Source organism: Mesocricetus auratus, unplaced genomic scaffold (assembly GCF_017639785.1).
Source record: "Mesocricetus auratus isolate SY011 unplaced genomic scaffold, BCM_Maur_2.0 Super-Scaffold_100019, whole genome shotgun sequence".
Taxonomy (NCBI): domain Eukaryota; kingdom Metazoa; phylum Chordata; class Mammalia; order Rodentia; family Cricetidae; genus Mesocricetus; species Mesocricetus auratus.
The window spans coordinates 4,360,120-4,371,990 of record NW_024429200.1 but is presented as its reverse complement, the minus strand read 5'-3'; the positions used below and the strand labels follow the sequence as shown (position 1 = coordinate 4,371,990).

The following is an 11,871-nucleotide window of genomic DNA, read 5'->3' as shown; positions in this document are numbered from 1 at the left end:
TAAGATGATTAAATGTGAGGACATTAGATGGAATGGTTCTAATGTCCTAGATCCCTATGTAGGCAAGACAAACGAAACTCAAACACTCTGTTTGCAAATGATTAGCAAAATGGAAAACAGCTTAACCTTAGCCAGTCAGAAAGTGACGCCTAACCTCTAACTAGAGACCTTCAATTGGAATAATCCAGAAGAGGTAACTGTAACCAAATATTTCCTTTGCTTCAGTTCCACGTTTATCCAACACTGGCATAAAATAAAACTCTGCTTTTAGGAAATAAGTGGTTTATTCTCAGCCAAAAGTCACAGGTCACGCCTGGGACTAGGGAGTCAAGTTACTTTGAATGGCATGTTCCACCGTGTCAAAGTTCCGTGAGCTTTCGTCATCACAGGAAAGAAAGCCATGAATTGGTATGTTTACAAAATGCACACTGTTGGTGGGCTGCAGCGAGGTGCTTGGCCGCCCTTCCCTGGCTCACTGCTGCCTGCCTAGGTCCCCGCCCGGTTTCTGCCCCGTTTCCACCACCGCCTGGGCACTGTTCCCAGGCTCCCAGAGCTCAGCGCGAAGCCCCGGCCCTGGGGGCTGGGGCATGAGCCAGGGGTGCCATGTGAGGCCACTTTCTGTACAGCTGTGACAGTCGAAGCTGCCTGCAGCGAGAACAAGCACACGAGGGGTCCGGGCGATGGGGAACTGGTTCCAGCATCCTCTCGGCCCTCCAGGACATCTTCTCCATCACTTGGGACAACAGGTCCAAGGAGGACAAGCAGCCACAGGTCATCTCAGTGCTACAGTGGGTCCTGTCCTTCCCGGTGCTGGGAGTGGCCTGCAGTGTCATCCTCAGGTGCACCTTCTGCGCTCACTGCTGCCTCATAGCTGTGCTCTGCTTCACCTGGCTGGCGTTTGACTGGAACACGCCCGAGAAAGGTGGCAGGAGATGGACACTGGGTACAAAACTGGGCTGTGCGGCGCTGTTTTCGAGAGTGCTTTCCCATCCAGCCCCGTCTTCCTGGCCATCCTGGAAACATAACTGTCTGATTAGAACACTCTGGCCTTCAACTCACTGCTGCTGGGGCTGAAAGAGACCCACCCGCCTCTGGGGCTATACACCAGCCCTCTCTACGACATGCAAAAGAAGGAGAAACTTCATCATCCCGACATAAGAAGGAAGACTCCTGCTTCACTCAGGGGATACAGGTCCTAAGAGGCTGTATGGAGTCAGAGGAGGAGAAGGAGACTGCCATGATCTGAGAGTGAATCAGGACTCTGCCGGTAGCATGTCACTGAGAAAATATATTCTAGTTGCACCTAGGCTTAAATGGTGCGTACGGACTGTGGGTGTGGACTAAGGAGTCTAAGGACAGGAACCAGTCATCATCTTTGTGGCTGTGGTTGTTCGCTTTGCTTTTGCCTTTTGAGTTTTTGTTTTGCTTTGTTTTTTGAGACTTGGTTTCTCTGTGTAGCCTTGGCTGTGTTTGACCAGGCTGGCCTGGGACTCACTGAGATACACCTGGCTCTGCCTCCCTGCTTGAGCACTGGGATTAAAGGCTTGTAACAACACTGCCCCAAGACACCAGTCATGTCAACAGAAAGGCCATTGAGTTCCTCCCAAGGGAATGCATGGAGACCCTTATACAACTTCTGGGGGAGCAGATGCCTAATGACACTGCCATTTCTCCCCTACCCTACTGGCTCGCCCTAAAAGCAAGCTTCTGTGTTTATTAATTAATTAACTGAATTCTTGCCTTTAATGGCCTCAGGCTCCCTTGGTAGGCACTTCATCCTTGCCATCAGGTGTGTCTAGTAAATCTCTAACGTTCCTGTTCTTGGTGTTCGTTAGGAGGGCATAGTGGAATGCCTGGTCCCCTGGTGTCGGGGATTTCGTTTTTCCCACAAAGAATAGTTTTGTTTAGAGAGCCTAGGATTCCACTAAATCTCCCAAAGAGAAAGGCACTGAGGATATCGAGAGCCGTTAGGAATGAAAGGTAAAAAGGACAAGTGTGGTCTGTTGCCCTGGCCAGCAGGGCACAACAGGGGTCGAGCCCCCGGGAACCTGGAATGACGGGAAAAGAGGCCAGAGAAGGTGGACAGGAAGACAACATGGCTGATGGAGCTGCGTTTAATGAGAGTTTCCTACAGGCTTCAATAGGGGAAATGAGGTAGGGGGAGAGAGAGAGAGAGAGAGAGAGAGAGAGAGAGAGAGAGAGAGAGAGAGAGAGAGAGAGAGAGAGAGAGAGAGAGAGAGAGAGAGAGAGAGCGAGCGCACATCTTGTTTAGGATAATAGTTAAGACAGGGAACTAATTTAACTAAAACATAAAACACAGGGGTGGAATTTAGGAGGGGTGAGTAGATGCAGGTGGTAAGGCCGTCCTGACAGCCCACCAGGTGTGTTATCAGGGATTAGGTATAGAGAAGGGTTATTAGGAGACAGGGTAAGATTGCAGAGATGGGAGTGGGTTGAGGGAGTTTGGGAACTGGGGGCTATGCAGAGTCAGGAACACTGGTTTAGCATTTGTCAGGCTGAATACCTTGTGACATCCCGAGCTCAATAACCAGACAGTTGGATGCAAACTGCAAGAGGTTTATGGTTTACACAGGCATCTGCCTTAGCTAGCTGAGAGCCCCGGGCTTTAGGACAGTTTTCTTTTTATGTACATCATTTTGGCAAGCAAAGCAATAGGGATATTGTAAAAAGCGGAGCCACTGCAGGTGCAGATCTAGGCAAGCAATAGGAGTATTGTAAGAAGCGAGGGCATAACTCATCCTTCCTGGAGAAACCACAAGGTCAAGATTAAGCTTATCTTAACAGCCTGCCAGTGTCCTGCATCAGCACTCTGGACCAGATATTCTTTTTTTTTTTTTTTTTTTTTTTTTGGTTTTTTTCGAGACAGGGTCTCTGTGGCTTTGGAGACTATCCTGGAACTCACTTTGTAGACCAGGCTGGCCTCAAACTCACAGAGATCCGCCTGCCTCTGCCTCCCAAGTGCTGGGATTAAAGGCGTGCGCCACCAACACCCGGCCAGATGTTCTTTTTAATTCAACCTAGTTTCCTGTCTAGGGTAAAGGACCTTGGGGAATTTTCCACTAAGACAACCTTCTGAGTCTCAAAAAAAAGGGGGGGGTGTATTGAGGTTTTTCAATGCATCTTACCAAATGTTTTGGCATCCACCAAGTTTTGTTCTTTTCCTGTAAGAAAACACAAACATTCCCTCCACCCCAAATTGGGTCTTTCCCACTGTCTAGTGTATGGATATTTTCATCTGACCTGAGCAAAAGTCATTTGAGTTCCATCATGCCAGAATCTGTCTGCAGTAGACTGTTCACTGGCATCCACATTTAAAAATTTTAAAATGAAGAGTGTATGATTTAATGCATCATGTGGAGACAAAGGTGATTTTATAGCCATTTTTGCAGGCAACATGTGACTAAGGTTCATTGTGGAGTATGTCTGAATACTACTCCCATGCCTGCGGAGCCGGTGGCTAAGGCCCCCCGATACTTCAAGTCCCACTAACAGGGGGATGAATTAGATGGCTCTCTTATGTCTAGGAATAAGACAGTCTATGCTAGGTATTGGAATGGGCTCACTTCCTGGAATAAACTACATCTGGGAAAAGGGTGACTAACACACATAACCCTGTCCAGTTTGTAGACAACATGGAATAAGCCATTCCATTTCCACATGTAAAAACTTGTCAGGGCCAAGGACAAAGAACTGCAAATACATTACTAGAGCAGGAAGTGAATGATGCTTGTCCTACACCTATATCAAAGCTATTATTTTTTAAATGTTTATAAAGGCATAGGGAATGATTAAGTCCTGTGTGTTGTATCTTAAAATGAATGTTAAGGGAGCAATTATCACCCAGTGGGGGACCATCAAAGGGTACAGAGGAATTTTGCAACGCCTACCCACTAGAGGTCAAGAGGTTCCCAAGGCCAAACACAACCAGCAATCCCTTGGCAGATGGGGATTAGTGACATTACTATTACTCCCCTTTTTAGTTTTTAGAAGTTGCATTTTTTAAGGAGTTATAAGCATGCTCTACAATTCCTTAAGGATTGTAAGGAATACCTGATGTGATAAATTTTCTATTGAGTACAAAATAGCTGAATGCCTTATTAGAATATCCATACCTATTATCTGTTCTTTATCACTTTTGGCACTCCCATGTGAGCAAAACATTTTAAACAGTGATTTATCACATGCTTGGTGACATTTTCAGTTTGTGTGGTGGCCATCTAAAAACCTGAATATCTATCAACTGCCATACATACATATTCTAACTTGTCAAATTCTGTAACATGAGTAACATCCATTAGCCATAAATGAATAGGAAGTAGGCCTCTAGGGTTTACTCTTAAATTAGTTATAAATAAATATTGTGGGCACACTTCGTTGTTTGACCATTTTGACAAGCAGTCTCTCTAGTTAAACCAAATTTCTTTCCTAGACTTCTGTTATTTTGATGATGAAAATTATGAGACTGCAGAACTCTCTCTACCAGAGACAAAGAGACCAATTTTGTTAATCTATCTGTTGACTCGTTTTCTCTAGCCAATGGGCTGGGAAGGTTTGAATGAGCTCTTATGTTACCCACAAACAATGGCAATTGCATTTTGAATTTGCTCAAATAATATTGTTAGTTCCAATGCACTGAACTGTCTTTATTATTTGAAGAGTTTTAAAAACATAATGACTGTCAGTACACAATTAAATGAATCATTTTAAAAAGTTGAAAAACCATTGTAATACCTCATAACTCAACTATCTGAGCTGAAGCCAGAGTTGATTGATCCACATATTTCTTTTTTTTTTTTTTTTTTTGGTTTTATGAGACAGGGTTTCTCTGATCCACATATTTCTTACCATCTATTCCATAAGCTACTCTTCCATTAGAATAGCCCTTAGTAAAAACCATCATGACATTTTTTACCGGACTATTTTTTACTATTTTGGAGAATATAAAAGGATGTATTAGCTCAAACTGTAACAACCTATGAGCTATAAACTGATTATCAATTCTCCCTGAAAACTGAGCAAAAGCAATTTCCCATGAACCACTGTTTTGAAACGACCAATCAACTTGATGTTTCAAATAAGGAACATGTATCATACTTGGTTTTCATGAATGTCCTTTAAAAAAGGGGCATAACCATTGAATATCTCCCAACAACTTCTGAAAAATCACTCAAAGATTATAAACTATCTTTTTTAATTCTCTAAATTGAGGTTTAATTTTTATTAGAATATAACATATGTCCCAAATAACTTTTGAAAATTAAAGTTTGTAAGTAGTCTTTTCCAATCTAACTTGTAAAGCTCTCACTAGCTGACATGGTCCAATTTGCATCTACACTGACACCTTTGTGGGTAGGGCCTAACCAATCTGGAGTTCCCTGAGTCTTCTTCTCAAAAACCTTTTCCAAATCATGTATTAACATCTATTCTCTAGATTTCTTTTGCTAACCATAAAAATTTAGAAGGCTCTCTGTATCCTCTCTGATCCTCTCTGCTAAACTCTATAGACTCATCTATACAGATTTCCTTTGCCCTTAGGTCAATGCATTAGGCTTTTGCTATGTTTCCATCAACTGGTTCTGAGGGCTCAATTTGCTTATCTTTCCTGTTAAGAGACTGACTGACTGACACCAGGCATTGGTGGCGCACGCCTTTAATCCCAGCACTTGGGAGGCAGAGGCAGGTGGATCTCTGTGAGTTCGAGGCCAGTCTGGTCTACAGAGTGAGTTCCAGGACAGCCTCCAAAACAGTACATAGAAACCCTGTCTCGAAAAACCAAATAAAAAAAAAAAAGGCTGGAAAAAAAAAAGAGACTGACTGACTGGCTGGATGCTCCCTTTGGCTTTTTAATGATATCCAATGTGATTTAAGTATCCTTTTAATCATATCCAAGGCAATTTGAGCAGTTGCTTTTGTCAACATTCACACATGCACAATCACATTTCATACATGCCGGTATGGCCATACCATACACACATAACAAGTACATGTCTCTCATCTCTCCTTTTGCCTCTGTGAAACTTTTTAAATTGAAGTCTCTTGTAGCTACAGCCAGTCCTTGAATTATGAGTATCCAAAATCTGAACAGATCCTAATTTATCCATGTTGTCTTTCTTTCTCTATAAGGTCTTAAAACAGTTTCTGACTGGCTGTATTAATAGCATCTTCTATAAGTTTGTCTGGGCGTCAGCCATGGCCGAGGCTCTCAAGGCTGCGAGCATCCTAGGCTTTGGCCTTGGCCTTCCTTGCCTTCGTCCTTTGGGCCTGGCGTGCTGCATTAGTGTTCTCATAAGCTAGTTGTCTCAGTCAAAAGTTTAACACCTGTATCTCTCCTTATTTTGGATGATGCCTGTGTTAGCCTAGAGACAAAATTCTGAAATAACTCCTCAGGTCCTTGCCTGTTCTTTCTAAAGCCTGTGTCCTGGCAGCTGGAAGCTTGTTCCAAGTTCTCTTGGCAACTGTGCCAATCTGTGTACACATTGCTATCTCAAAACTTAACTGTTGATCTATATCTTTGTATTATTCTTCCTCAGTGAGCACCTCATAAGGAACAGGAAGGTTGTGGGATCTATTTTTTTTTTCAGCTATGTTTTGACACAGGTATGTTTTGACACTTCTCTGTAAATTCTGCTTTCCACCACAAATTAGTTCCCTTTTGTTAGGCAGGCCTTGACTCTCAGCTTCCAATCTCCTGGGGGTAAGGTTTCTATAGCAATGTTTTTTATTAGCATCTGGACAAAACTGCTGTTGGTCTATACTGAATATGAGCCATCTTTAGCCCCTTGAGCTGTTTAAATGGTATCACCGTACACACGCTGCCTGTGATTCCCTGATCCCTATGCTCTGTCATAGGAAATGTCTGAAATGCCTGTACATCTTTTTGTTGTTGTTGTTGTTTGCTGCTTCTAGAACACTAACCTGGACTGGAGACATCTGACCTCCTGCCGGCCATGACTTGAGAGGCACTTGCATACTAGGCTGATCTATGCTTGCTGCTGCCTTAGACAGAGGAACATTTCTCTGATCTGAGGAAACTTGAGAAGTGCTTATCTCCTGTGAGAGCGATTCCACTAAAGCTTTCAAGCCTCTTAGTCTCTGCTGAATTTTACCACTAGGTTTCTGCCTCTCTGTATTTCTAGTTAAAAATGAGGGACGTGAAGACTCTCCGTCCTGATACTCAATAGCTCTCTCTTTATACTCACGCCAATCTCTCTGCCCTGTATGTTCTTTCTCATCTGGCTGCTCCTAGTAGGTGTGGAGGTCTCTGCCAACCGCTTCAGGAGCAGATGTTTTATGCTGTCCTTCTTGTATGTGTGGTCACATCTTCGCTTCCCCAAGCCCTGGCACAGCTCTGATACAGCTGTGGTGGTGGCTTCTGTGAGAGGGAAGGATCCTTTTAAAACCTTTAAACTTTAAAATTTTATGTACTTAGCTTGGCTTTATTTCAGCTCTCCTGGCTATCAGAATACACACAAGTAAACATATGATCATCTGACCAATAGTTTTCTGTCTCCTAGCTCTAATGATATATTTTAAGATCCTTGATTTTAACCCTTACTTCTCGTGTCTTGAGAGACTTCTGGAGTCCCTTAATGAACAAATCTTGCTTACTGAATTCTTGTCCCATGACGTAAGCTTACCTTGAGCCTCTGCGTTACTCCTCCAGATCCGTGGCAGTCACTGCGGGTTCTTCTCACAGCCGTGTGGAGCCGTGGCGACCTCTCTGCGGGTCTGTCTCACTGCCAATGGGACCGTGGCAACCTCTTTGCAAGTCTGTCTCACGGTCGTGTGGAGCTGTGGCAACTCTGTGAGCCTATGCTTTCAGGCAAGGTGGCTCAGTGAACGTGGGCAGGCCTGCCCCCCTGGGTGCAGCAGCGTTCCCAGGGTCCTTAGGGTTTTCGAGCTGGATCACTGGGTGCCAATCTGCCCTGACCAGCAGGGCACAACGGGGCGTTTGAGCCCATGGGAACCTGGAATGATGGGACAAGAGACAAGAGAAGGTGGACAGGAAGACAGCAGTCTGTCTGCCATGTTGAAATGTAAGAACTTTGTCAAATGGCGATGGTCACCCAGTGGAGGTCCACGCCACATCCCTTCTCTTGACTCTCATGACCTCTTTCACTGTAAATACTCAATAATGTAAACAAGTGAAGAGATGGATGGATGAATAAATACATGAAAATTTCCAAAACAAAAACAAAAACAAATGACCCATGTTTACTTAAAGCCAGAATGTTTGTGAACTTGAGTTTTGCTGTGGTAACATTCTTCTCTCAACCCAAAGTCTAGATAGTTCAACTCATAAAATCACCTTACAATTTCATATGCAGAGGGCTGGAAAAATAACTCAGTGGTTAGAAGTGCCTGCTGCTCTTCTAGAGGACCCCAATTTGGTTCCTGCACCAACACCAGAGACTTGGTATTTGTCTGTAATCCTAGTACCAGGATATCTGAGACCCTTTTCCGGCCTCCTCAGCCCCGCACACATGTGGCATATACTCACACAAAAACACAGAGATGTACATAAATCTTTAGTATTTTCATTTGCAATAAGAGATTCTTTAAGATAGGAAAAATAAGTCATACTTTAACTTAATTTTTAAACTGTGGTTAAGTTTTTAGCATTGCTTAATCTTTAAGTTTATGTACACACGTGTGTATGTGTGCACATTTGTGTGTGTGTGGGGGGGTGTATGTGGTGTGTGGAGGTCAGAGGACAACCCTCAGGAGTTAATTCTCTTCTTCCACTGTGGTATCTGGGGGCCATGCTCAGTTCATGAGACTTGGAGGGCAAGAACTTTAAGCCAATGAGCCATCCCACTGACCCTTTGTTTAATTTTCAAACTGTGCTGCAAATTCTGCCCTTAGAGGAGAACATCTTTGAAAGCTACGGGAGCACATAATGATGTTTATAAGGATGCTGTAGTGATTTCAAAGAAAATGACCCCCAAAGGAAGTGACACTATTAGGAAGAGTGGCCATGTTGGAATAGGTATGGCCTTGATGGAGGAAGAGGGTCACTGTGGAGGTGGGCTTTGAGGTCTCTCTTGCTCAAGTTCCCCTTAGTGTAACACTCAGACCACTTCCTGTTGCCTGCAAGATGTAGGACTCTCAGCTACAGCACCATGTCTGCCCACAGTCTACCATATCTCACCGTGATGACAATGGACTAAACCTCTGAACTGTAGGCAAGGCACCCCAATTAAATGTTCTCCTTTATGAGAGTTGTCATGGTCATGGTGTCTCTTCCCAACAATAGAAACCCTAAGACAGACACTTACAAGCAACTCTGTCACAAAAGGCCACACTTATGGTATCTTATTCTCGTCCTGTGTGACTCTATCAAAATACTTCACAAACTCATTAGTTTTGCTTTTTACCGACTATCTTTGTTACGGTTTCTATTGCAGTAAAGAGATACCATGACCACAGCAACTCTTGTAAAGGAAAACATTTAATTGCACTAGCTTACAGTTCAAAGGTTCAGCCTATTATCGTCATGCTGAGACATGGTAGGTGCAGGCAGACATGTGCTAGCTACATGTTGATCAGAAGGCAACAGGAAATGAACTGCCTCACTGGGCATGGCTTGAGCATATATGAACCCTCAAAGCCTGTTGCCATGGTGGCACACTTCCTCCAACAAGACCACACCTACTCCCACAAAGCCACACCTCCTAATAGTGCCACTCCCTTTGGGGGCCTTTTTTTTTTCCAAACCACCCCACTGGCTCATCCTGAAATTCCTTTCTGCAGGTGTGAAGGTTCTGACTTAACTTTAGTGTAGGCCCCTAAGGGGAAAAGGATCTCCTCAGGTTGCACATCCCTGCAGTGTCTTCCTGCCATGGAACAAACTGAGTCTCAACACTGCAGCTTAGAAAGGCTTATGGTTTTGACAACCCTTATGGGTGGGATGCTAGTAGGTCTGAAAAATGGGTGTTGTTACAAAGAAGGGAAACTGGAGAGCCTGAGCTGAAGCAGTAAAGGTTTCAGTGTGGCCCCAGCAGCCAGGGCTCAGAGCTACCTGGCAGAGAACATGGGAAGATGCAGAGTCCTGAATTCTGACTCCAAGCCACCTGCGGATAGGATGTCACTGTCACGGCCATGTTGCCCTTAGACCACTGTTGAGACTCGGTCCTTCAGAGGATGACCCCAAAATGAAAGCAACAGGAAGCTGCGTGGGGTTTTTTAAATTACATTTTCATTTGCTTATTTTGTGTGTGTATATAATACGCTGCATGCACGCATGCTGCAGTCTGTGCATGGCGATCAGAGGACAATTTGCAGGAGTTGCTTGTCTCCTTCCATCACGTGTGTTGTTATTTTGCTTAAGATTAGAAATTAGAAAAAAGGAAAAAGAAACTGTTGCGGAAGATAGGAATCAGGGATGGGAACCAGGGACGGGAACCGGCGTGATACAGCATGAGCCATGGAGAGTGTATTAATCAGTTTATTATGGAGAGACTGAAAGGGGGAAGACAGACATGAGAGAGTAAGGTAAGGGAGCAGAGAAGAGGAGAGCGGGTAAGTGGGCAGGGGTCTGTCCTTTAAAGGGGTCCTTTGCACCTGTGTGTGTAGACTGGTTCTCATGGAACTCTGGGCTGGCCAGAGAACTGCCTGAGTGAATCCTGCCAGGTACCCGACAGGCCAGCATAATGTCTGAACCTTCCAATGTGGGTCCCAGGGATTGAACTCATATCATCAGACTTGATAGCAGATTTTACTAGGTGATCTATATCACTGGCCCAAGAAAAATGTTTTGAGCCGCACTCCCACCCTCTCAGCCCCAAATAGTCTGTCTTGTTTCCATTCTGCTGTAATATAATGTCAACATCATCTCTCTCATTCTCACGATAAGAAAAAGTGTTGCGAAAACTGGAAACTGACAATGCTTAGAACCATCAGAGATGAGGTCACAGGACAAAGTCCCCCATCAAAGTCTACAGAGGACGTGAGTGCAGCTTGCTGGGAGCAGAAGCTTTGGGGATAAAGCCCGTGGAAGCCCTCTGAATGCAGAGGGCTCTCAGCTGGTGGAAATCCCCATAGAATCATCCAGAAGTCCTACTAGGTTCCCAAGAGGAAAAGCTCAGGAAAAGCCCTTCCTGGTTAGGGCAGGAGAGAGTGAAACAACTTTAAGGCAAACCAGAGAGCTCTAGTCTTAACAACAAGGGCCTCTCACATCAGTGGGTAGCCCTTAACTGGGCTCAATGGGTTATTTACAAGGAGAGAAAGAAGTTGGGGCGGGGCTTGTTAGCGGGGTTGGGGGAGGGGTGGAGAGGGTCCCATTTCATTGTATGAAATTCTCAGAGAATACAGTTAACCCAAAAATAAAAAGGTAACTTATTTGGCAGAGCCTCACCTGGCCTTGAGCTGACAAGCAGACAGTTCCAACTTCTTTAACTGCCTGTCTCACAGAAGAGGAGAAGGGGGCGGGGCGGGGCGGGGCTGGGCGGGGCAGAGCTAACGCAGGGTCTGAAGAGATGTTTCAGTGAGACAGCATCCAAGTGGCTCACAGCCGTCTGTAGCTCCAGTTGCTGAGAACCTGAGGCACTCCTCAAACCCCGTGGGCTCATGGCGTGTTAAATCTTGGATGTGTGTGATGAGCAAGAACTCACTGGAGCACATGAAAAAAAAAAGTAAATGATTCTTTTTTAAAATAAAGGCTGTTCCAAAAGTCACCACTTAAAATTTATTTGAAATATAATATGTGTAGGACTCTAGAACTGTTGCCTCCCACAACATCCTACGTCTAATGAACTACGCTCCATAATAACAGAGGCCAGTGGTAGAGAGATCCTGGGAAAAGCGGGTTCTTGTAAGAAAGCATCGTTAGGGAAACCTAAAGATGATTGA

At 44.5% G+C, this 11,871-nt stretch overlaps 1 long non-coding RNA gene across 1 annotated transcript; it reads right to left on the bottom strand.

Moving 5' to 3' along the window:
* Positions 1-282: 282 nt before the first annotated feature.
* LOC110343174 lies at positions 283-11,604 on the bottom strand. The gene is made up of 4 exons (XR_002385370.2): positions 11,378-11,604; positions 7,659-7,988; positions 7,221-7,393; positions 283-1,013 (listed from the first exon to the last, which is right to left on the bottom strand). It is a non-coding gene; the product is annotated as an uncharacterized LOC110343174 (long non-coding RNA).
* Between the last annotated feature and the right edge of the window lie 267 nt (positions 11,605-11,871).